The sequence below is a fragment of the Pyrus communis genome, chromosome 2 (genome assembly GCF_963583255.1).
Source record: "Pyrus communis chromosome 2, drPyrComm1.1, whole genome shotgun sequence".
Lineage (NCBI taxonomy): Eukaryota > Viridiplantae > Streptophyta > Magnoliopsida > Rosales > Rosaceae > Pyrus > Pyrus communis.
This window is the reverse complement of record NC_084804.1, coordinates 9,538,084-9,564,235: the sequence shown is the minus strand read 5'-3', so window position 1 is coordinate 9,564,235 and position 26,152 is coordinate 9,538,084. Positions and strand designations below refer to the sequence as shown.

The 26,152-nt window shown below is 36.0% G+C and overlaps 2 long non-coding RNA genes across 3 annotated transcripts; both read left to right on the top strand.

The window, feature by feature from the left end:
- Positions 1–10,593: 10,593 nt before the first annotated feature.
- On the top strand, positions 10,594–16,919 carry LOC137726002 (uncharacterized). Its single transcript, XR_011067576.1, has 6 exons — positions 10,594–11,058; positions 11,139–11,305; positions 11,997–12,060; positions 12,244–12,315; positions 12,900–15,589; positions 16,054–16,919. It is a non-coding gene; the product is annotated as an uncharacterized lncRNA (long non-coding RNA).
- Positions 16,920–17,084: 165 nt separating this feature from the next.
- LOC137726001 (uncharacterized) lies at positions 17,085–25,166 on the top strand. Of its 2 annotated transcripts, XR_011067575.1 has the most exons (6): positions 17,085–18,565; positions 18,689–18,757; positions 19,648–19,734; positions 20,323–20,371; positions 22,638–22,682; positions 24,775–25,113. It is a non-coding gene; the product is annotated as an uncharacterized lncRNA (long non-coding RNA). The 2 variants fall into 2 exon arrangements; XR_011067574.1 differs by having other exon boundaries at positions 17,091–18,565; positions 22,638–25,166.
- The last annotated feature ends 986 nt before the right edge of the window (positions 25,167–26,152 follow it).

Sequence of the window (26,152 nt, the reverse complement as noted above, 5' to 3'; positions counted from 1 at the left end):
AGTCGTCAGACACCAGAATAAGTACACCATAAATTCAAACCACTTCCGCATTCCATCTCAAATTACACACAAACGAATACAAAAATTAAAATCAACACCTATTTGGATTCGAAACAGAAGCAGATCAGCATTAAATCTCAACCATTTGTAATACACAGTATGTCAAAATGAAGCTGGGATTAAGAGGAGTTTGATTTTACCAAAATCGAGGCCAAGGGATGGCTAGAGGTGGCCGGAAATTGGCCTGAAAGCCCAGTTTACGTCTCTACGAATCCCCGATAGATTCGAGCATGTAAAGCTCGAATCTGGTCCCTGGGATTATGGGGAGTTCGTTTGTGGTGTCAATCTCGTCCGGAAAATCTGGGGAAACCTGCAACTCATCGGAACAGTAGAGAACGTTAGTTCTCCGTTCAATCTCGCAAACGTGGAGGAAATGTCACATGCAAGGATAGAAAACAACTTAGAACATCGAAAGGAATTAAACGGAGGTAGTTACGGACCTTACCTAGGTAGGGAAAGCGATGAACTCGCCGGAACTCTCTCGGATTCGAGACGGAGCTCTGGTTCTCCGATTTGAGGTTCAAGTCTAAGTTCTGGGACTCTGGGTTCTAGTTCCGTGTTTGGTGTGAGGTTGGGACGAGGATGGTGGTGATTTGGTGTTCGAAGTCGCCGGAGAACATGGTGGCTGTGTTGCTCGGGGAGAAGCGATCCAAGAGAGAGAAGAGAAGGTTGAGGGACAGAGAGAGAAATGAATGAGAGAGAAGTGAGAGAGTTTGACTGAGAGCAGAATGAGAACGAGAGAAGAGGAACAGAGGGAGAAGAGAGAGAGGTGTGGGTCCAATAGGCACACACTCCGAATAATTTCAAAGAAATGAGAGAGTGTGGCTGGTTACTTTCATTCGAATAGATTTCGACGCCGTAAGTTTTCAAGAACTGATCTAGTTGATAAAGCACTGTAATTTGACAGCAGAAAATATCGAATTTATTTCATCACCGTCACCTGGCAAATCCACTGTAATTTGACAGCAGAAAATAAATTCAGAAAACATCCGCTTGATCCAAACTGTGGATTTGCCGTGATGGTGATGAAATATGCATGGTGTGGGGCACCTTGATCAATAAAAACTAATACTAAAATATGATTTGTGTCCAGACTAGTGAAGGAAGACACGAACACTGTGCCTATAAAATCAAATGATTTAAATATATTAAATTAGAGGGCACGAAAATTGACACGCCCCGACCCTGATATTCCCCGAATACCAGGATAGGGACGTGCTGGCCGACACCCGAGGGTGATGAAAGCCATTTATTGAGTACAAATACTGAAAACAAAGGATAAATAAGGTTTATAAATATAAAAGAATAATGAATATGCAAATAAGGACTGTGTTCAGAGCACACCTCTAATCTAGAACACTAGAAGAAAATAATATAAAATTGAATGAAACAAAGGAGTGGGTCCTACACCGAGAGGACTCGAAGATGCCAATGCGGAAGTGCCTGGACGTCGGGATTGTATGCCTCGATTCTAAGTCCTGAAGGGGGCGCAAAACAAACATGAGTGGACCAAGTTGATATATATATATATATATATATATATATATATATAATAAAACAGTTATCAATGTACTAACCCCTAGGTTTTATGAAAACACAAATATAATGATAAACATAGGTTTTCCGAAACCTAGCATGTCATGCAATGTCTCAAATCATAATTCACATAAATAATAAACACTAGTGAATGTCCGATAACTCTTCGAGCCTCATGCCGGCTCTCTGTCTCTGAGCAGACCGTCAAAGGAAAATACACTTCAGGCCCCATGCCGGCTCCCTGTCTCTGAGCAGACAGTCAGAGGAAAATACACTTCAGGCCCTATGCCAACACCAAATCGTCGCCCGGGACGGACCGGATCTATCCCTACGTCCCGTAGCGGAAATAACCACTAGGTAAGTACAAAACCAGTGAACATACATATATTGAAAGTCAACTTCATAGTATAAAGTCATGCATCATCTATACTATAAAGAGGTTTCTAAACATGTTCTAAATATCATATCGTCATCCATCAGATATTCTATAAGAACATGGGTTATAGGAAAAATAGTAATAATTCAAACTAGTCTCAGTAAGCATGTTATCTAGTAAAACGTTTCATAAAACATAATAATCAAATCATGCTTTTCATGTATGCATTTATATTATCAAAACATGCGTTTTTAGAAGGGGTCCACTCACAGTACTTCGCCGTCGAAAAGCCACGCCATCTAGCGAAGAAGGAAACGCCACAGATAATCGCCCTTAAGCACATAAAGGGTACATTTAGTCAAACTCTACTCAAACGACTGAATTTGGGAAAACGGACATCGGAAACGGGTTCAGGACGTCGAAATTAGCCTAGAAGGGGTCCCGCACGAAAACCCAAAATGTCAACGGTCAAAGTCAACGTTGACCGTTGACCGGTCAAAGTTAAAGTCAACGCTGAACGTTGACCGGTCAAAGTCAAAGTCAACGATGACCGTTGACCGGGTCCAGGTTAACAGGTCAAACGGGTCTGGGCTTGGATCCGAATTGGGTTAAAGGGTTTGGGCTTGGGTTGGATCCGGGTTTGGGCCTAAGGGTTTGTGTTTAATGGGTTTAGGGTTAATAGGCCGAAGGCCCTAAAAGAAACGGCCCAAAGGCCTTTAAATTAACAAAACAAAAATAAAAAAATAAAAGGGTTGGGTTGGGCTTCCCAGGGTTTTGGGCTTGGCAGGAAAGGCCCAAAGGCCTTGGGTTTGGTGGTTCGCTGGATTCCAAAGAAGGAGAAGGTCGGATTTCGGCCGGAGAATTCCCAAGCTCCGATGGAGCTCAAAACTCAACCAAAACATGCCATTCAATATATCAAATTGAAGCCCCGAAGGTAAGGAATCGAAATATACCTTTGGTTCCCGTCATCGTGGTCGGAGTTGGCCGAAAAACAGCCTGGAAGCCACGGGTGTCCGCCGGAAACTGGGTAAGATTCAAATGAGTGTAACTTCTTCAATACTCAATGAAATTGGGTGAAACGAAAAGGAAAGTTGTAGTACTCAGCGAGACGAAGAGATTGATACCTTGCACGCCAGCCAACTCGTCGTGGTTTGGCCAGAAATTTCCTCGAAAGGGGTGGTGCTCGCTGGAAAACTGGGAAATATCTCCGAGGTGGTTTCTTCGTGATTTGACGTTTAGAAAAGAGCTATAGGTGTGGGCATGGGTGTGTGTGTGTGCGTGTTCTTGTCGGAGAAAATAGCACCAAGAGGGGGGATGGAGAAATCACAGAAGAAGAAAGAAGAGAGAAGAGAGACTTTTTAGAAGAAATAAAAGAAAGGGAAAGGGAAAGGAACCGGGGAACAAAACAAGGGGTGGGCCCCTTGGGCTCACCAATTAAGGCTCAAAAACAATTTTAAAAAGGAAAGTATTCCCCAAACTTTGTGAAAATACAAAAATACCCATTTTCTTACGTAAATCTCGGGACGGGTTGTTACAAAAATGTTTTTTGTGTTGTTGTAAAATAATAGAATTATAGATATCCGTAAATAGTGACATAATTTTTGTGTTCAAATTTTAATAGGCACCAATACACTTTTGTTTAGACACCAACTAATGTGCCTTTTTATTCAGAAAGCACATTTATGATAGTTTTGTGTTCATTGACATCTAAAAGCACCAATATATATTTGTGCTCAATGAAATTGAAAATATATAATTTGTCTCCATTGGCACTAGCTGTTTTAGATTCCAATAGAACCTCACATAATAAAATAACTTCTCTAGAAAACATAAATGATAGCTCTAGCAACTGTCTGCATAGTATAAAGTGGTAACTTAAACAATTATGTACGTTTTCATCTTGCATGAAAAACAGAAGCATTCTAGAAAATAATTTCATCCTACAAGAAAAATAATTTCATCCTACAATTCACAGTAAAAAGAAAATTATGGAAAAGTAAAAAGCAAATAGAAAAATTGATTAAAAATCCTCCATATATAATAATAAATCTAGTTTAAAACCCTCAATCATAGAATTAAACAGCCAGACACAAATACATATAGATCTAGAAAAATCAAAACCAAAATTTCCCCAAATTAGAGGTTGCAGAGTGCAGAGTGCGAATGTGCATGCAGAGGGCTGCTGGAGGCATGTACCTGCAAATTCAAAACCAAATTTAGAAAGAAAAAAATGATAGAAAAAATTTGAAAAGAAACTTCAATCATATCAGATTGGGTTGAGCATACAAAGGTGATCGTACACTCTTAACATTCATCCAGAAAGTTTTGTACTTCCCATGTCCATCTGCTCATTACTTTTTTTGGTCGCCACTAGCAGTGACAAAAATCCAAGGCAATGAAATAGTAGCAAATTAAAATTAAAGTTTCACATTATGTGGATCTGGTTAAAACTGTATAGTTTCACCCATTATTCATTGATTTTCGAAAGAGAAGGGAAATTGATAACTGGGTGTCTAAGCTTCGCAACCAAATAACGAATTGAAGAAGAAAATCCAAAAGACAATTAAAGAAATGTAGGGAAACAAATAAGTACCTTGTTGTCGCCTGAAGAACTCGATAGAAAACCGAATCTCTCTTTCCCCAATTTGGGTCCTGTTATGTCAGAGAGAGGAGATAGTTAGAAAACGAGCAGCAGATGATACTGAGAGAGTGGTCGAGAAAGGAAGACGAAGGAGAGTGGTTGTCGCCGTCGCTGGCAACCACCAGTGGTTGGTCGTCGAAGTCGGGGTGAGAGAGTAAGCAAAGGGGAGCTGAAGACGGCCGGAATGGGTCAGAACAGAAAACGGAGTGAAATAGGTTTTACACTTCAGGGTTTTGATATTATTTCTTCGGTATATTTTTATTTTTTATTTTAATACTATATGTGACGAATGGCATAACGTGGCCTTCTTTTTTGTTATATGATCAATTTTAAAGATCGTCACATATTAACATTTCATTCAGCGGTAAAATTTCCCGCCCTATAGTTTGTGGCGAATTCAAAAGTTTATGTGACACAAAGTATTTTGGTGTCCAGTGAAAATTATTATGTGACGGTTTCTAAAAAAGCGTCACTTATTTTATCCAAATGTGATAATTTTTTGCGCGCCAAAAAAAATTCCGTCACCTAATCCATGTTTTCTTGTAGTGTAAATTTCGATGATTTACACATTTCCATCCTATTTGCCTTCGATGCCTAAATCAGAAAAGTAGTAGAGAGAAAAAGAATGTATCTCGGCATTCTATAATCGCGATAATCACCGCTTCCAATTATATTGCAACTTTTCATTCAATTTTTCTTCTTTATGCTATATTTTGAAAATTCTTCTACACGTGATTTTTTATTTTTTATTCTTCCCGGTGTTGGAATTTACAAATGTACTTGCACTGTGTTATTGAACAAACATTGGAATTATGTCTTTTTACCTCTCGTCGCTGCAAACCAGAGTTACCAGCAAATGTTTCCGTTCTTGTTTCAAGTCTTTTTTCAGTCGTTTGCTTTTTTTTTCCTTGTCTGGATTTTCTCGTCTTCTGTGGACGTTAGATAAATTAGTTAGATTATCGCTAGTAAACAATAAAAACTTGGATAAATTAGAATTAGATGCCTCATTTTAGATTTTTCTAAATTAAACATCTGTTACTTTTCAACTCTTGATTAAAGTACTTTTACTTTTAATTAAACTTTATATTCCAGGTATATTCTTAATTTAAGTATTTTATAAATTCTTTTAAATCCATTTCTATGTAAAAAAAAAATGCACTCAATAATATTCATTAATTTATTGCTATTTTTATGAAATCTCATCCCTTCCTCATTTAAGGATTCAATTATATCTACTGAGGTTCAAGATTAATTGGATGAAATATAGTTTTTCCAATTTCCAACTCAACATTTTATATAGATTATAAAAAAACAAGAGTGATTTATAATTAAAATTGAGATGTAGACTAGACTGTCTAATTTCATGCAACTGAAAATAAATTTGAATTTTTTAACAACTACTTATAGTAGAAACGTGAGCTAAGAGTTTTCACATTTTTATTTTTATTTAAAATGAGTCCTTATTCCAATAATTAATTATTAAGAGTTGACAAAATATTTTTTAGTGCAATGTTTTAAAGTGAAAAGTTATCTTTTTGTTTTGGGTTACACAACTTACACATAACGTACCATAAGTTTTGTAAATACCAAAATAAGGATAATACAACGTACTAATAATTTGATACGTACTAAATAAAGAATTGCATAACGTACCAAAAACAGTATTTTATAACGTACTAAAATACTAATATGTACCCAGATTAAATTTATATAACGTACCAATAACGTACCAAATGCTTGGTACGTTATATTCAATATATCTGTTTGGTACGTTATATTTAATATATGTGCATAGTGGGATCAAAGGAAGAGATTGCTCGGATTTTGTCATATGTGGCTTTTACCTGTTGGCACATCTGGAAAGCCAGGTGTAACTTTGTATTCGATAACATGAGTATCTCCCCTAACCGGGTCATTATGTCTATCCTGAACTCGGTGAATGGTTTTATGGTGGCTACTGGTACTCTAGAGGGTCGCCCTCAGAAGGTTCTGTCGGCCTCTATTCCGCCAGCCCGCTGGTCTCCTCCTTGCCATCTTTTCATGAAGGTGAATGTGGACGCGATTTGGGAGGCTAACTCTAAGAGCGGCTTTGCTGGATTTGTAGTCAGGAATCACGAGGGGAATTTTGTGGCTGCTAGAAGAGTGCAGATTGGTGCGCCTAGTGTGGCAGCAGCGGAGGCTTCTGCGATTTTGCTTGGGTGTGATATGGCCAAATCGCTGGGGTTGGACAGAATCATTGTGGAATCTGATTCCAAGGAGAATATCCTTAATTTATTTAAGGCTTTACGCCTAAGGGGGTCCTTTCAGGACTGTCGTGAATGAAGATTTTTGAAAAACAAGTTCATTTGAGCAACATCAACAACATGCAATTAACAATTAAAAGGCGGAATCATGCTTATATGCACTCAAAAACAAAACTTAACCCATGAACTTCAAAGCCTAGTAGATAGGTGAACCAAGACTCAACTCAAAACAAAGTGAGTTGAGAAATCAATACCTTTGTAGATTCCTCTTTGCATAAGCAAAGGCTAATCACCCAAAGAGAGGGCCTTCATTCCTTGCATCTTAGATCCATGGATTTGGATGGATGAAAAGGTTTCTCCAAGTTCCCAAAATTGAGAACCTCTAAGTCTCCACACCAAGGTAAGATTGGAGAAGAAATGAGTGACCTTGAGGAAGTAAGATTGCTAGATGTTTTCCTCAAGGGTGGCCGGCCATTTCTAGAGAGAAAGGAGAGTTTGTGTTTCTCCAATTTCCCCAAAAACAACCCTTAATGAATTTTAGCTATAAAGTCACACTTATACCTTAATTCATTTGAGTGGCAAACTTGTAAATAAGTCCAAAACCCACTCTTTCTCTAAATGGTCGGCCTTAGGGTATTCATTGGGCTATTTGGGCCTTTGTGAATCATTATTCATTAAGTTGTCACACAACTTAAGTCAATGGACTTGACGTTCGAAGCCCATTGGGCCTTAAGGTCCAAAACTATCCCGAGGTCTTTTAACGAACTTATTCGTTTGATTAATAATCATATTAATTAATCCTTGCCATAAATAATTAAACCATTTAATTATTCTTACTCATCTCCGTTGAATCTTCAATCTCTACCTTACACGGTGTACGATCCATTAGGTTCCTTTTAGCGAGGCAGTGGGCGATTCAAACTCTTTCAAATCGATTGTGAATTGAAACTTACTTTCAATTCTCCCGTTAGTGATAATACACTTTTAGGGCTTCCACAAACCATGGTTGACGCCTAACAGCATGTCATGGTTACCCAAGCTAATCAGAAGAGGTGGAGAACCTATTCAGTTTTAGGATTACAAATGCAATACGGTCTTTCTCTAATACAATACTCTTGACCACATTGTTTGGTTTGATAGTTTATTCATGTCTACTATCCAATGTGAGTCTTGTGCTTATATGATTACCTTGAATGTGATTTGGAACACATTCCTAAATCTCATTCATACTTTGGCCAAAGATTCTTAATCATATCATAGAGTATTCTCCCTCAAACAGTTTGAAGGTTAGAGATCCCTTGTTGCGCATTCACTTGCCTCCATGGCTAAGTGGCTTAACCCCAACGATGCCGTGGACACCCTCCTGATGGAGTGACTTTGACATAATCAAAGATTAAGGACCTAACCACAAGACAAATGTGATGCCTCAGGTCAAAAGACTAATTTGCATTATCCCAACCATGAGTTCTCATGTGACATGAATATGAGAACTCTTCGTTGATCGTGTTCAGTGAACTCATTCTCTATTGAGCACCTACGTACTTGTCTTGATGTCACACACACCAATGACTCGAGACTAGTCACTCTCCCTGAGAGAAGACATAGCACGTACTGATCTTAACGGACTGTCAATGCCCAATTGACAATCCTATGATCAGGAACGTTTAGGATGTGTCAACGAAAGAATGGTCTCATGAATCTAACTTCTTTAGATCGCATTCTTCCAATCACATATTCCTTGGACTTATCGTTTAAGCATATAACATTTATATGAGACGGCTCAAACAATAATGTTTGCCCTTAATATTAAACTAGATTAGTTTAACATGTGAAATTTCCATAAAGTATCATCATATGATTGGTTTTAGGGCACATTTCCAACATGTCGCTGGTCTTGGGTTCCGAGATCAGCCAATGCGACGGCGCATAAGTTGGCGTCGAGAAGTAATCCGGAGATGTGCGGCTTTACTTGGGTTAATCACCCTCCATCTTCGCTGGTCCATGTGTTGAACAAGGATGGGTTACCCTGTCCCCATTAATTTTTGGTTTAGTAGGGGAGGGGGTGATGCCGTGCTCTTGGCGCTGCGTCGTTTGTGTTTGCCCTCCTCATCTGCTTGCTGCTTTTTGCTTTCTTTGTTGCTTGCTCTCTGTGAGCTTCTGTGTTTGTGTGGCTTCGGCCCTGGTTTCAATGAATGCCAGTTCTTCAAAAAAAAAAAAAAAAAAAATTACTCACAAAATCAAATAGATGTTGTAATAAATATTTAGCTCATGTGTGGTTGTGTAAACACTAGGTAGATTGAGTTTTGGATTAACTCTTTATTCTAGTGATTTTTTTTTCATATTTGACTTTCTATTACTTTTTTCTTTTTTGAACAAATGATAGTATCTACTCTAAGGGGTGACGGAATAGGCTAGCATTGATGTGGTTCAGATTCACCTTTGGTAAAAATCAGACCTAAGACAACAAGTGAAGAGGAATATCACTAGACTGTAGTACTAAATGGGGCTGAATTGGTAGTTGCTGTGAAAAAGAAAGATAATAATATATACGGTGATATGTGACATTTGAGAATAATTCATAGTCAAAGGGTCCATCGGAAAAGAGGACCATATAAAATAACACTTATCCTACAATACCAGTTGTATATGGTTCAATTTTAGTAGGTTGAGTCTGACTTGCCAAAGTGGTACTCAAGCTTCATCTCTTGGTCTGCAAAAAAACGTTGTTAGCTCCGTCGCCGTCTATTACCAAGAGAAATTTTTTATTGTGACTGGAACACGAGTGTTACATCACGTATTTTTATATAAGTAATAGAAAATTTTAATAACACACATATCTCACAATTTGTATAGTTATACGTGGTGTACCATCCAGTGTTCCGGTCACATTGAAAAATCTCTCTATTACCGACGAGTTTTCTTGTAAGCATGACAAAGTCACAGCTTTGAAGTGAGAGGATATTATATTTGGAGGGACCACATAAATATAATGGGGCTGAATTGGTAGTTACTGTGAAAAAGAAAGATAATAATATATACGGTGATATGTGACATTTGAGAATAATTCATAGGCAAAGGGTCCATCGGAAAAGAGGACCATATAAAGTAACACTTATCCTACAATACTAGTTGTATATGGTTCAATTTTAGTAGGTTAAGTCTGACTTGCCAAAGTGGTACTCAAGCTTCATCTCTTGGTCTGCAAAAAAACGTTGTTAGCTCCGTCACCGTCTATTACCAAGAGAAATTTTTTTATTGTGATTGGAACACGAGTGTTACATCATGTATTTTTATATATATAAGTAATAAAAAATTTTAATAACACACATATCTCACAATTTATATAGTTATACGTGGTGTATCATTCAGTGTTCCGGTCACATTGAAAAATCTCTCTATTACCGACGAGTTTTCTTGTAAGCATGACAAAGTCACAACTTTGACGTGAGAGGATATTATATTTGGAGGGACCACATAAATACAATGGGGTTGAATTGGTAATTGCTGTGAAAAAGAAAGCAGAGGATATTATATTTGGAGGGACCACATAAATACAATGGGGCTGAATTGGTAATTGCTGTGAAAAAGAAAGCGAACATGATATAACAATATTTAAGGTGATATGTGACATTTGAGAATAATTCATAGGCAAAGGGTCCATCAGAAAAGAGGACCATATAAATTGACATTACTTTAGTCTAAAGTAGGAGGGGAAATCACACTATTCATATGAACAGTGTTTTGGACCACATTTCAGTTTATTTACAAGACTGCCACTGAATCTCTCGACTTTTGATCCCCGTGTGTGAGCCGTGCTTCAGCCAAAACAGGTGCGCTCTCCAATTTTGATCTCTTCCATTCTCAAACCCTAGCCGCTCGACCTCTCTCTCTCATCTCCCTTCGTTAGCTCTACTACAACTCAAAACCTCGACAAAACACGATTCCCCTTCTGCAAAAGCTCGAGAGTTTTCTCTCTCTGAGAATTAAAAAATGTGAGCTCGCTGATCTCTCTGAGAAACCATGGCCTCCATTTTTGTCAAAAACCAAACTCAGGCCTTGAGTTCACAAAATCTGGAGAGCTTTCTCTCTCGCTTTGCTCTCCATGTAAGCCCGAGAGAAATTCCATGGAAACATCACGCCTGCAAACGAAGTTGCAGGCCCACACTCCAGCAAACTCCATCTGAAAGCCGAAGAATCCAAAGGTAAATCCCTTCGAACTCTTTGATTATGAACATCCATCGTCTTCCACCTCATCTTTTTCTTCTGTTGCTGCTTCGACCAGTAGGGATACTTCAGGCGGTGCTGCTGCTGCTTCCGGCGAAACATCACCACAGAACCACCACCATTCACTCTGTTCTACTCAGGACACACAGTCAGTTCTAAAATGTCCGGTCTTGCTGTGATGGGTTATCGAGTTCTTGCATCGGGTCGTTCAAACGAGGCATTCAGGTATTGTATGTATTTGATTAATTAATTAACTATTTATTGATTATATGTTTTGATTTCTTTTGGGTTTTTTATTTTTGTATATTTCTGTTTTTCTTTAATTATTCTCTGGGATTTGGATTTTTGAGTCTTGCATTCATGCAACCTTAGGTTCTGGGTTTGTTGTTTTAGAGCTAAAGAAGATATTTTAAATATAATTTGAATCATTGAAGTCATTACTCTCGCCTCTCTGTCTCTCTCTCTAAACAATTTCCAATTGGTTTTTAGAGAGAGAAAGTGGCAGTAGCAGCAGTGGGGAAGGAAGAAGAACTATTCCTGTTTCTGTGATCCTGCCCTTCGAAGCTCTGGAGTTTGGCTTTCGCTCCGTTAGCTGTTGAGGTAATTATTAATCCATGCCAGGAGAGGGTGACAGTGAGAGAAATCGTCGGGCTTGTAGGGAGATAAAGAGAGAGGGAGGAGTGGGGGTGGTGAACAGTGGCAAGTTAGGTTCGTGTATGCGGGATATGTGGAATAAGAATACATTTGAGAGTTTTAGGTATTTTTCAGCGTCCCTGTTTAATTTCTGGATTTGTGCTTTTCGATTTGCAGCTGGATTTTGTGTTTGGATTATTTTTTTTTTGTGATTTTGGGGGTTATGTCTGTGTGCTTCGATCTTGCGTCTGGTTGTCTAATTTGATTCAGTTTTTTCTTTCAGGAAGCGCTGGTCATCAAATTTTGGAGCTGTTGTGTGCAGCGTTGGTAGCCCTTTTGTGCTGAGGGTATACAATCTTTGTTTTTCCTTTTGAGTCTTTTGTTAAGATTGTTTTTTTTTTTTTTTTGGTGGCCTTTGGTCTGCAGATACAACTTTTGTTTAAATTTTTGTTTTTTTCAAATTTTGGCTATTTTGTTTGTGTTTAGATGCTCAGTGTGGGTTTATGGTATGGTTTTCCTTTTATTTTCAGGAAACGGTGCTTTTTGTTTTCTGGAACCGCTTGCAGGGCGCACACTTGAGAATCTCAGACCGAAGGTAAAAGGTAAAAATCTCTGGCTTCCTTTAGTGGTGTAAGCTTGCACGAAAGAGAGAAACAATAACCAAAATTTTATCTGAAGAGAACCAAGAATTTTGAAGCCAATTACATTGGCTTAAGAATTTCTTAGGATAGAACTTGCACTCGATCGACAGTTTTATTTATTTGCCTCTGTTTTCTTGCTTGGAAAATATTATTTCCAGCCCTCAAAGCTAACCAATTGAAATTTCTGTTCGGGCAACAACCAACACATAATTCTAATAAAAAAGAAGTAGCGAGAAGAAGAATGTAACACAGAGACACATGCATGTCGAACTTCATTGCTAGATTTTATTATTTATCATAACTCAGTAAAGAAAAATTACAGACGCTGCCTTCATAGGTTTAGGGTTTTATTTTAGATAAATTGCGGTGCACTGTCTGTGCTAAAAGTTTTTGGATCCAAAGCGGTCAGGATGCTAATTTATAAAGAATTTTTCTTTAAATTTTTGTGATTTCATTTTATCTGAATTATTCATTTAATGTTTGAGATGCACTACCTTGCAGACTATTGTTCTCTTTTGGCTATAACAAGAAATTTGATTGTGCAGATTGTATTTGTTTTGGGATCTATAAAAGGATATTACAAGGAACATATCTTGGCTGTTGATACCATACTTGGATTCTAAACTCTCCAAAGCTGCCTTCATCTGGGTTATTTTCTCAACATTCTCTTTTTCGTGTACGGTTGGTTTCGTATACCATTGCAAGTGTTAAATTTGTGATTTGTTGTTTATGTGGTGAAAAAATAGGTTGCTAGAATGATTCAGATTATTTATTTGTTACACGAAAAAAAACTTTTAGAACTCCCGGTAGAAAGAGATTTCGCTAACGAAAAAGTCTTTTATTTTTTTGTGAGACTTAAGAGGTTACCTTCTCCAAACGCATAAATGGACTTTTGAAGAAGGCTTTTGACCTCTCTATCCTCTACGATGCTGAAGTTGCCCTCATGATCATCTTCTCTCCCTCTGGCATGGCCTGCCAATTTGCAAGCCACGAGTACGTTTAATTAACAAATAATTCAACTAGCTAGCTAGGTTTGATGATCATCTTTTCAATTAATATGGTTTTGCTAACGTGTAATGCAGTATAAACAGGACCATTTCCATGTATAGAGGTAAAGTAGGGGGTTGCCTGAAATCAAACAACTTAATTTTGTGTTCCAATATCACAAAGAATGGTGCAGGAATTTTCATATTTGGGTAGATTTTTATGAATTGTTCTTGAGCTAAAGGTTGAAATGATCTTATTCACTTTGATCTTTTCTAGAAGCTATTTGTTAATGGTTGTTAACTTGGCTAAATGAGTTTTTCATGCTACCATTTTATTTAAATGTAGAAACAAAAACTAATATCCATTAAAAGAAAGATGAGTTATAAGGAAAGATGGGATATCCGTTTAAGCTTGACTGAAAGTTAGAGTGTAATGCTTGGTGATCGTCTAGCACAGACATGATACAAAATCCTAACATAATTCACCTCTCTGACTATCTTCCCCCTCTCTGACTATCCCAGAGAGGTGAATTATGTTGACAAATGGGATGGTGGATTATAATGTTGTATTAATTAGTATGTTAGGATTTTGTATCATGTTGTGTGAGTTAATGTTTTCTGTTCTATGTTGTGAATGATTTTGCATTCATTGCTGCCAGGTTTTTGTCCCAGTGTTTATATGTGATCCCAGTCTTTATAGACGTGGGCTTTCAAACTAAGCAGAGCCTGAAAAAAAGTGTCAATCTTTTTTGTTATGGGGTTGTGCCAATCTTTATAAATACAATGTTTTGAATCGGCCAAAAAAAAATAAGGTTGTGATGTTGGTAGTTAGTATATGTGCTTAATGCTGCCCTCGATGCAACTTACGCTACTGTTCCCTGCACTGCTACAAGGTATGCATGCTGATTTGTACATATTTTTATTTATTTTATTTTATAATATTGAGCAAAATCAAACATTTGATCACCTTCTTTTGATTTTGGGTTTTGGTTTTGGTGGATTTGAAATTGGTGATTGGATAACACGTTGGAATTTGAATTTTCATGTGTTTTGTAATTCTGAGTCTATATTTGGATGCTTTGTGTTAATGTGTTGGATTACCATACATACTAGCCTTACGTGACTGCCTTGATTTATGCATGATGGAACTAAATTACTTTAATAGATCATTTTTCTGGTCTTCTTACTTTTGTTGGAATGTTGTTGCTGCAATCTGTTAATTTTGGATTGTTTTGTGTCATGGGTTCTGTAGAATTAGTCTCCAGTTGTGTCATGGGTTGTGTCATCCCACAAACAATTATGCCATGAGTGGGGTGCTGGATGATTGTTAAAACATGAGACTTATCAAAATGCAAATAGGAAATAACACCTATGTAAGTATACTCTGGTTTTGACCCTGCATTCTTAGTTGTGTGAGATATACATGGTTGATATCAACTAATTATGCATATTGCAATTATATTCCCTTAATTAATGGGGCTAACCTTTATGAATTGAGTATAGGATTTAGATGCATAGTGTTTCGCTGGGAACATGAAGACTGCATTTGGGAGTGTGCATTAAATGTATTTGATGCATCAACATTTTTTTTACTTAAAATAACCCCAAAGGTTTGGCCTTTCTGTATTTTCATATAGCATTCAACCAACAACATGCCATTAGGTCTCCGTTCTCTACACAAACTAAAACAAATATTAAGTCCTTTAAACCAATAAGTAATGATAATTACATTATTGTCTTTCCCAATACACAACAAATTGGAACAAAAACTATATATATATAACACTTCCCTATGCTTATTTCTCTTTCTTAGATGAAATTATCCATATGTCAAATAAACCATAGTGGATAATTTCACTTCATTATATATAACACTTCCACATGCTTATTTCACTTCATTATTTTTTGCATTCCAGTTGGTCTTTGTTTCGTTCTCAGATAGTTATCAGCATAGATAAAGTAAAATTCCGTTCTTGGCTCTCTTTTTTGTTACTGTAGCATCTGCTTATCTGTTAGTGTAAATTTGGGTTATGTTGGATTTTTCAATTTGATTCTCCAATATATTTTTTTGATGACAAACTGTTCTAATCAGTAATTCCCCACTCTTGAGAACTTGAGACCTTCGACTGATATGCATTTCTGAGATTTTCTGGTATACTCACAGACCCCTGAGATTTTCGTGTCTCCACAGTTCTCCAGCCAACGACAGACCCCTGGTTGCCATACTTTCGTTGCACGCAGATCTTCTGGTATACTCACTAAGCGTAAATTTAATGGTTTACAGAAACTTTTAATAGTTCCATCCTAAATATCTTCCTTTATTCTTGATGCCATGCTACTTGCTCGACCCTTTCTTGCATCAGTTGTGTCACCTAAAATTAAAATGAAATGAAATAGTTTCCCTACATGCTTAATGTTGTGAATGCCGGTGATGTTAGAAATTTAGTGTTGTTGCTCTCCTTAATTTATCCGTACTCATGTTTTTACAGATGCGCAGTTCAAAAGAACTGGTTACTGCTTGGGTGAGAGTGTATAATTTCATTAAAAAAAAAAAAAAAAAAGAACTGTTTTGGTTGCTGGTGGTGAATTGTCTGTATTCTTGCCTTCGAGTTGGATGCACTTTGTGTAATGGATTGTGATTTGTTTGAAAATATCTTTGGTGATGATTGAGTATAATGTGTTTTCCTAATACTGTTTTTCTCCCCCTTTGTAGTCCAGTCGTGCAGAAGACATCTCCATTAACCGGTAACAGATGAAATCGTTTGCTGTCGAGGTTCCCGTGAAGAAGAGCGAAAATGCTGCAAGTGGAGGATAGATAACAGCTCAAGACACATGGTATGAGGGTGCAGGTAAACTGTACATATGCATCTGGAAAAAGTAAAAAGTTAAGGCGGGTTGGTTGTAGCTTCTCCTTCTCACCACAACAGAAAATACTTTTGAACTGCATTAAGCTGTTAAAAAATTAAGCTTAAGTTATATTTTACTTATCAAAAATGGGTTACCTGTCACTTTTACAAAGTTTTCTGGTAAATTAGATATATAGTTTAATTCAAAGAGTTGTATTGACCTTTACTTTTGCTAAATTATATAGTTTAATTACGTCCCCTTTGTCCAATCCCTATATATCTGCTCAACTCTTGGGTCAATTATTTGCCAGTAGGAATGTTTAATTGCTTGATCAATGATGTCGGTTCAATTTGAAGAAATAGGACTTTTGTTCAATAGGGATTGAGACTCACATACGAGTAAGATGTCTCAATTGTTCATTGATTCCTAGGTGCTATGTCTTTTAGTTGCTTTGTGTGGAAACTATTCATGCATGTTGCAACTAACACATTCAAGTCCCGCAGCAACGCGCAGACATATTTTCTCGTTACTTTAGTCTAAAGTAGGAGGGAAATTGGCACTATTCATATGAATAGTGATCTGGACCACATTTCAGTTTATTTTCAAAATTGCCACTCGGGCGGCTTTTACCCAACTTTCTCAATATTTACAAAAATACCACCCAGCCTTAAAACCCGATTTCCACCCTCTGCATCTCAAGGTTTGACTCGGGGACAGAGAGGGGAGGGGGACAGACCGGCTGACAAATTGGAGAAAGACGATGGCTCCCTATTTTCACTCCGAGACAGCTGGGTCTCGCTGTGCGGAGAGGAGAAGAAGGGGACACAGGGAGTGGAGAGGATGGGGACAGAGAGACTGACATATTGGATAGATACGAGAGCTACGGGTTTCCACTGAGTGACAGAGAGATTTAGGTAGGTCTTCTGCCAGGATCCATGGGATTTTCTGCGATTTTAGAGAAGGATGAACAGGGAGAGAGATACATAACGAAAAGCATGCGTATGTGCATTGGTTAGGGTCAAGGGCTTAGGCACAAAGTCGGTGATGAGGGGATGGGTGAGGGAGGAATGGCAGGGTCTGCGTTTTCACCTTTCTCCCTTCATTCAAAAGGTCATGAACTCTTTTAGATTAATTGTTTTGTTTCTGATTTACCATTTGCTTTGTTAAAATTGCCATTCATATTTGGTTCTTTCATTCAAATTGCAATGCATGTTAATAATTTGTTCGGTTGGGTGCTAGGATTAAGTCTCTGTTTTTGTAAATTAGGCCTTTGCACTGATATAATTTCTCTGTTTCTCCATCAATTTGTGTATAATTCATCATTTTTCAGTTTAAAAATTGTTACAGATTTTATGTTCCTTCATTAAAATTGTCATAGATCTTTGTAGATTGTTTAGGTCACCTTAGATTCACTTTATTTCAGTTTATTGTTTTTAATTGTTGTTCACTGTTGATTTGCCATTCCATTTATTAAAATTGTCATAGATATTTTTTCCTTCATTAATGCTGTCATAGATATTTTATATTGTTTAGTTAACTATTAGGGTTTCCTCTTAGTCTTTTGTAGGTTGTTTAGTTCAGCTCTAGGGTTAGCTAGATGTTAAAACTTATCCTACAACCTAATCCATTGTTCTAATAACCATAATGTAGATTAATTTGGGATGCTCCACTACCCATAGGCAGTAAGCTGTTAAATATATCAATGCATAAGATGAACCAACATTTGACAAGTATAAGCAACTGGACCAACACAAACGGAAAACATCTAAATTTACAGCAAGATTAATGGTTGACCGAAAAATTAAAAAATTAAGTAAAAAAAACGTAAATTTATACAGTTTTTTGTTTGAAATTATATGTTCACTGTTTGATTTACCATTCCTTTCCTTTATTAAAGCTGTCATAGATATTTCAAAATTTGTTTGCTTAACTATTAGACTTTACTCTTAGTCTTTCTAAATTAGGAGGCTACACTGTTTATATTTGTGTTTTTCAGAATTTTTTCCCTTTGCTTATGAGTGAACAAAATTAAGCCTCCTTTTTAAGTTTATTGTTTTTAAATTAGGGTGTCTAGCCTGTTTAGTTCACTGTTAGGTTGATATTTCTGTATTTATAAACAAAGGGGTTGCACTGTGCTCATTTCTGTGTTTTTTCATACTTTCCTACTATTTACTAATCAACAAATCAACTTCAGCTTCCTTTTCCACTTCACATCATTCTAATATCCATATGTTGCTAGGTTGTTTTCCGTTTCTTGCTTCTTTTATATTTCTGAGATACACTGTTGATTTGATTCTTGATATGCATGTAGATCCAACACAACCGTACACATCAAACCATCCATTCACACAGCAGCCACCAAACAAACCATTAGTGAGGTATTTGTCTATCCATTTTAAATTTTGTTTATACAAAGTAATTTCTAATACAAATCTCTTTACTGTGTTTAAATACAAACTCTTTTTCCCTCTAATTTTTTCCTATGTGATGTATCCCTGCAGCTCAAACATACACACTTTTTTCAGAAACAAAGAGTATCAACCACTGGAATCTGGATTTCCTAGCAGCAAGTATATGCTTACCCTTTCACTCATGGATTGAATTTGACCCCCTCCACCTATTCATATTTTTTCATTGAAATTCCGTCATTATGTATTGCTATTTAATTGCTCCTTTTGGGTTTTCTACAAAGAAAATTTTTGAACATCATCTTGAGTGACCTAAAGTTCAAGAAGTATAGGTTTAGGTTTTCCCAGAGCTCAGTTTTTATTTTTTATTTTTTTTTTAAATTTAATTATGAAGGTATGTGTTACATATTAATTCTTTCTCTCATGGATTGAATTTGACCCCCTCCACCTAGTCATATTTTTTCATTGAAATTCCGTCATTATGTACTGCTATTTACTTGCTCCTTTTGGGTTTCTCCAGGTTTCCATCTTTCTTTCTTACCTTGCAATTTGTGTTATCCCCTGTTTGGTTGCTTAATGAAATAATTCATGCAATTTTGGATTCTTAATTTCATATGGATGATAGTAGCTGCTGGTTTGAACTTTGAACTAAGAATTGATGCAGTTTTGGATTCTTCATTTCTTATGAATAATCCAATAGAATTAATACTGAAAATTTACCAATGGATAACACTTCAATGTTGATTGTATAATATAGTTGTCTTTACTCTATAATAATTTCGAGTTTTCGACATATCTGTGTGTGTGGAATGTAACATATCGGATTTAGCTTATACTGTGCATAGTTTTATTGTCTGTTGTTATCTGTGCTATACCATTTCTATGCAGGCTCTGAAAGTTATTCATGAGCTTTATAAGCACTTTCTATAATTTAAGCAGTCTGTTTTGGGTTCTTTTTCGTTAGGTTATTAGCTACTGATTAATGGAGAAACGAGGACCATGCCACTGATTTTGGGTTCTTTTTCTAATCTTCTGCTTTTGGGGTTTTGCAGGGAGTGCTGATGTATCTGAGAACCATCCTCTTTTCCTTCTTCCGCTTCTCCCTGTGCATTCCTGTTTGACTGTCTGTCATAAAAAAGGTCAATTCATTTAAATTCAGCAATTGACTCTCAAACTCTGAATCTGATTTCGTCTCCTTCTGCTGATCTCCTCCATTCCCTTCTTCTCTTTTTGTTCCGTAAATTTACTCAACTAATTCGATTATTCATTTTTTCTGATAGAACATTTGTGGCTCCACGAAATATTCAGTTTTTGCCTGATCATTGTCAAACACTGTAGCAACTAAGTTTGACAAAATTTATAATTATGGTTATTGATTGCTGGAATTTTGATGGTAGTGTTCCAGATTTACTTGCTCATGATCTTTGTATTGCTTTACTGTGAAAAGATGGATACTTTACTGCAAAATGTCTTTAATTTAATGGAGATTTGCTAGGTTTTTTAATACAATTAATTGGATAATGGATATTGGAGATTTTCTCCAAAGGATTATAATTTATATAGAATTTATAAGTTTTATTACTTTCGGCTTACTTTATGTTTCGAATTAGTTGGATTTAGCATTCTTCCCAACCCTTGATGGGTGTTTAATTTCTAATTTTTGTTCCATGCATTGTTGATTTTCTTTGATAATTGTTGAATCGCTTTTATATTTGCTTGGTCCTTAGGATCTAAAGCATTTTGCCTTTTGAAGAGCAGCTGCACAGAAAGTATTAGGTACCCTTTTCTTTGTTGTGTTTTTTTTTTTTTTTTTTTTTTTTTTTTTAATTTCTAATTTTTATGCAAGACATGAAATATTGTAGGAATCAAATGTATGATTGTCACCAAATGTATATATCTTTTGTGGTATATTATTGGTGATTATGGTATGCATAGTTAGTTTTCCTTGCTCTGTTTGAATTTCTCTCTAATTTTCTGTACTCTTCCTTATCTACTGTGTTGTTTGTGAAAATTTGAAATAACATTTATTAATCTGTGTTTTGAGTTGTGATTTTCATATTTTACTTCCAAGTTCTGAGTCGTTCCTTCTCCCATGGTTTCTCAACTTTTGAATATGTAGGGTAATGCCCTATTGCTAGACATTCTGGCAACATAGGTTGTTATGTTGCCAGACAGTGCATATGGACCACACATTCTCGCAAAAGTTTACCTTATCAATGGTTTAGATTTATAGTTTGGCATATGTGGTCAAACTATGATTCTGAACCATTGATAAGATAGGTGTTTGCTTAACATGTTTCTTACGGGGCAGGGTATACATGTGTTCTTTTTAAAAAAAAAAATAAAAATATATATATATATATATATATATATATATATATTTACTAAGAGGAGCCTCAATTGCAATGTTCTAAACTATCTCTCAACTTATTTTTCTATGTTCTGTGCTTTTTATATTTGCACTTAGATCGATGGGTTCAAACCCTTGAATACAAATTTATTTGGCAGCCTTTAAAGTTTTTGACTTTTTGGTGCTCTTTAATACATATTTTCTTTTGTTTATCTAGATTATAGTTTTTCCTGCACACTTAATCCTTGTAGTTCACAAAGTTCTTATTGATCTTGCAATTGTTCTTAAGTTATCTTTGTTGAGTAGAGGCTATGTTCTGTGGGTTTTAGGGTTTGGGGAAAATTTTGAGCAGCTTTGGTATTTTAATGTTTAGAAAAAATTTTGAGATTCTTTAATGAGATTTTGGTGGCTAACATTCTTTAGCTAAATTTTTTGTGTCTCTTGGTTGCTTTCTGCAATTTTTGCTTTTGAGAAAACCTAATTGCAGGTTCTTCTCTCTCTCTGTTAAGTTACCAGTAGTAATGTTTTTCCTGCACTCTTAATCCTTGCAGTTCACAGAGTCCTTATTGATCCTGCAATTGTTGTTCTTAATTATCTTTGTTGAGTAGGGCATATGCTCTGTGGGTTTTAGGGTTTGGGGAAATTTTTGAGTTGCATTACTATTTTAATGTTTTGGGAACATGTTGAGATTCTTTAATGGGATTTTTGTGGCTAAAGACTCTTTAGGTAAATTCCTAGCTATTTACTGGTTGGCATCCATATCTTATAAATATGTTGGCCAAGACATATGTTAGCTTTCATTTGTTTTTTCATTTTCATTTCTTATAATCAGAGTGTGTGAGTGCAGTGTCTATGAGTATAATGTGCGTGAATATTTAATTAGCTCACAGATTTGTTGGTTCAGTTCAACTACAACCCTGATGAAGTTAGTTTTACATCACAAACACATATATATAGAAGTTTAGACTGTTTAGTTGGTTTTCATACTCTAACCCCTACTTTTGTAAACTAGATTGTGCATTTCCAGTTGTTTAGCATGATAGGATGATGTTACCTAAACATGTAGATATTGCATTGCTTTTGTGTCATGTAGTATTAACATTCTATCTCGCCTCTTAGATAATAATACAATGACATTACATAAACTTTTAGTTAGTTTTCATGAGACAATTTCAATTTCTTTGCTTTGTTTGAAAATTGGTGTGTTTATCTTCTGGACACTTAATCAATTTAGCTTGCAGTTTAATTATTGCAGTTTTTATGTATTTTGGTTTTACCTGGATTCCATTTCCAGAATGAGCATGTGTTTCTCATTGTATCTAGAAGTTATTTCGGTTGAAGTAGCATGCTTAACATTTGTACTTTGGAGTTGCATAATTTTCCTTATTGTCTTTTTTGGATTGGAAAATTTTAGATGAGAAATACTGGATGATATATGTTTCTTCGGTATGATATTTGCATTACTATCTCAGATAAAGTATATAACTAACCTGCTAAATTCTACAGATAATACTTGCAGAACCTGCAACTAATGCCTATATTATATTACTAATTGGTATAGCTTTGCTACAATCCCTGTTTCAACAGTGTGTGTTCACTGCTAATAGAATTTCGCTACTGTCTCTGAGCTATTATTTTCATTGCTGTTCTGTGAGTTAGTGCTAATCGATTTGCTTTGTTTCCGATTTTCAGAAAGTTGGATCGATCGCTAGAGCACTTGGCCGTTTGACTTTTGAGGTATATTAATTAACACTGGTTTCATAACAGTTCTTACATTTTTTTTTTTCACATTAGGATTAGATTTAGCTATCTAATTATAGCGTCCTTTTCATATATATATATATATATATATATATATATATATATATATATATATATGACCGAGATAACAGTAGAATTTGAATATATATGACTGCAATAACAGTACAATGTGTGATTGTTACGTCATAAGTTAGTGTGATGTAACAAATATTCATGCCATCAAACCTAAACTGAAACATAATAATAAAACGCAGTTGTTTGCAGTTAAACAATAACAGCGTAAATAAACATTTTGTGCGACGACCGATTCCAAAACACATTTTAACAGCTTTATCCAGCTGATAATTCATAACATTATCAAGTATAAAAGACTGGTCGTCAGTTAAACCCTTCTTAGATTTACCCTTTCTTTGTTGCACTTTCATGGATTTAATCCATTCCACCATCACAGTTTTTGTTACTTTTACAGTTTCCCCATGCTTTCTGGAATGCGTTTTCAATCTTAATAAGATCTGCTCTGTTGCTTCGAATTATCAGTGGTTTCAGTTATTTGCTTTCTTTTGTTCTTGGAAAGCATGACTGTGAAGTTTTATCACTGAGTTTCACAGACAAACATATTAAACTTTTCAAATAGCCTTTAAATTTACCCTATATATTTTTCCTTTTCTTTTTCTGACGCATGTTCCCATGCTGACAAACAAAGTATAATAATCTGTATAATGCCTTAATATGGTGGATTACCTTAGCTGCTAATGTTCCGTCACTGCCTTGCTTTATGCATGATCGAACTAATTTACTTTTGAATACATGCTTTTTTAGATCTTAGTTTTATTACAATGTTGTTACTGTGATCTCTACCGGTTCTTTTAATGGTTTGGTTTTTCAATCAGTTAACACTTTTTTTTTAAATTGAAACAACATTATAGTTCTAAGCATAATCATCTGATTAGTCTCCCCTTTAGCATAATTTCTCGAAACCATTTTCTTTGTGCCATTTGTAGAAAGAGGGGTCTCTTTCAGATAAAATTTACCACATTTGGTTTAGGAATTGCAAGGAGAAATAAAGAATCTCCGACCAAATTGTGCAAGAATTTAGCCGGGAATTGAGGGTTTTAGTTCAGGGTTTGTTTTTTGCGATTTACACACACAGAGAGATAGAACAAAGGTGAGCGAGAGAAGGGGGGATTTTATGCAAGGGTTAAAGCGTAGGGGTAAGGAAAGGGTAAGGACGCATAATCAATTTGACTAAACGTGTAATTCATAAATTGATATTGTCTGAATGAGTTTTGGCAAGTATATATACTTAATGACTAAGTGTTTCTAAATGTTAAACTAATGGAATTTGGATGCCATCATTTCTATTTATGATACATATAACAAAAATTCATCGGTTTTGGTTTGAGTATCATGTAGAGAATTTCTTGCTAATTGAACATGTTTGGTTTTTTGAGTTTCTGGATATAAAATTTACTATAAAAGGCTCTGTCTCTTTAAAATTTTGACCATTATTTTCCTAATCAAAATAGAGAACTTTGATTGTTCTATTCTACATGACCTATATTTTTCACATTGTTGAATTATTTATACTATTAAGGATGATTAATATGATTGTCATCAAAATTATGGTATGTTTTATTGTTTGTCCCATTTGTATGTAAATTCAACGAATTGGGGAAATTTTCGGCTCTGTGAATTCAATGAATTGCCTAGATGGACCCATAATTAATGCAGTAATAGTTGATTTCATTTTGGAAAAACTGTTGTTGGCCAAAGACAGGTTATGATGTCCCATTTTGTATGAACTATATGTCAATGATGATAGATTGTAAGGTAATTGAGGTTTCTGCAAACAATAACTATTAATACGAAAGGATGAACCGATGTCAGGCGTACTGTTAATTATGTATAAGACATCCTTTCTATGATGTTGGAACCCACAATTGGGTTGCATTTAAACTTATTATATATATGGGTGATTTTGTTCTTTTTCGTTTCTTTCATATGCACGCCTACATGAAAAACATTATGGTCGCGTTTCTTAAACTATGATTTATATTTTTTGCTGTAGTGCGGAAGATATCAACTCTTAAAAAAAGTGAACAATGCAATCTCCGTAATCGACTGCTGCAGGCAGTTCTACATGTTTTTGGCTATCAACATTTTTGCTTCAACAACTGCGTGTTTTTTGCACATTCGTGCTTGGAAACTTAGATGCTAGAATAAGAACAAAACAGTTTTTATGTTTTTTGTCAACTACAACATGTAGCTAACCTAGAAGATATATATTTTATCACCTTGACTACAAGGGCAATATTTCTGTAAACTATGTTACTTCTATTTCTTCTATTTATTAGGGAACCAAAACGTTATGTTTCGTCCTATTAATTGTACAATACAATACAGGTGATGTATTCAAGTCCCGCAGCATCGCGCGGGCATTTTTTTCTAGTTACTTTAGTCTAAAGTAGGAGGGAAATTGGCACTATTCATATGAACAGTGTTTTGGACCACATTTCTATTTATTTACAAGATTGCCATTAGGGTGAAGGCGGCTGGGTTAGTTCGTTTCAATTGTTGATGAGGCCGGCCCTTTGGGTGTTCAAATGATGGGAATGCCCATCTAGGGTTAAGATTGGACGGCCCGGAGTAAAAGTTTGGAGGGTACTTTTGTCATCTTAATTGTCGGAACTGATTGGGATCGATGACGAGGGGATTGCAGGGCAGACAGGAGGCCATCACCATTTTCTGCTACTCTTCGCAAACCCAAATTTCTTGGTATCGTTCCAGTATTCAACGACAAACCCAGATCCCTAAACGCAAATTTCTTCATTTTTTCCCTCCTCCCGTTCCTGCAGGAGCGTCAGATGTATGCAGATGAGCAGATCCTCAAGTCCAAGATCCTCAAGGCCACATCATCACCAAAGTCATCGAGTACGGCCAGAAGCATGTCAAGCTTCGAGACGGCGATAGCACAGACGTCGGCAACAGCGGCGATTAGACTATCAAGAAGTTTATCGGACTTCATCAACGAGATCAAAGCTGATCAGAATGTTCTCTTTGATCTGGTCTTGGTGAGTATCGTGATCCCAACTCTTTGTTATTATTAGTTCAATTTCTCTGTTCGAGTCACTGCAGAGTTTTCTGTCACTCAAAAACAGGAGTCGCTTCGGCTCTTCATTGTTCAGCAGCTGCACCAGAAACGATTTGATTTGATTACGAGTCTTAATCTGTTTGAATAATTATATATATTGTTTGGCTGTCTGCTATACAAATTACCACAAAACAAGAAAGATTTAGTCACAAGTAAATAAAACTATAATTCTCTCTTAATTAATGCTGCAAAATCTGTGTTGGGTCAATAATTGCAAGCTATTTTTTCCGAGAAACAATCAGATTATTGGATCTAAGTTGCTAATTGTTTTAATTTTAAGGCTTCAATAAAATCA